Genomic DNA, 984 nt, shown 5'->3' with positions numbered 1-984 from the left:
AACAAGAGTCTCTGGGGAGTGAGTTTCGGGCATCAGATTTCATATAACCTTCACTCATCGGGACATTTTAAGATGCAGCCACAATATACAATAATTGTTCAGAGCCAGTACTTCTGGAGTAGATCAGCGTAGATTAGAATTAACCTCTTCTATATTTATGGAGCCTTGAGTAAATTTTTAACCTCTAAGAGATACCCTTTATTTGTCCATACAATGGAAATGATAGTACTGACTTCCAAGGGATAATATGAGAATTAAATAAAGTTTGCAGTACAATGTTGAAGCAATAATGAAATTTACATATGCCAAATATTTCCAAATATAAAGAAAAAGCAATATGTCTATAGTACATGTTAGAGTCTTTTTTGTGAATCTGATTATAAATGCTTTAGAGATGCAACAAAACTATGAGTGGCAAAAGACTTAGAACAGCTGTGATTATCATTCTGATGAAAGAACAGCAACTGGGAAGACAATTTATTTCACATTGTAAAATGCCAATAATGATTGGCAACATTATATCAGGACCAAAGGTTTTCCTTTGTTTAGAGATATATTTTTTGATAACGATAATGCTATACTTTTAATATTTGCAGCAATAATGTCTTCAACAGTTTTACTCAGAGTGATATCACTGACGAAATAGTAGAGAATATTATCAGACTTTTAACAAGTTTAGAAAACTATATCAATGACCACTAATATATTTGCTACTTTATGTGTGTGCATACATATTGAACCAAAGCAAAAACATATATTGATCAATTTTAGATGTAGGATTGTCTAAATGGTAAGTTTCTTTATAAAACAGTAATAAAAAATGAAGACGTCAGAAACAATAAGGAACTATCTTACCAAACTACAAAATACTTGTTTTCCTGTTGCTAGACACAGGTGCAAGTCTCTCGGTCCTTCTTTTCAATCCTGGCCTTCCTTCCAGCCATCATACCTCAGTGAAAGGAGTCACTGGTGAGGAGGTAATAT

The sequence above is a fragment of the Chinchilla lanigera genome, unplaced genomic scaffold (genome assembly GCF_000276665.1).
Source record: "Chinchilla lanigera isolate Chin_1 unplaced genomic scaffold, ChiLan1.0 scaffold00020, whole genome shotgun sequence".
NCBI lineage: Eukaryota > Metazoa > Chordata > Mammalia > Rodentia > Chinchillidae > Chinchilla > Chinchilla lanigera.
The sequence above is the reverse complement of the archived record's forward strand: the minus strand, read 5'-3'. Positions refer to the sequence as shown.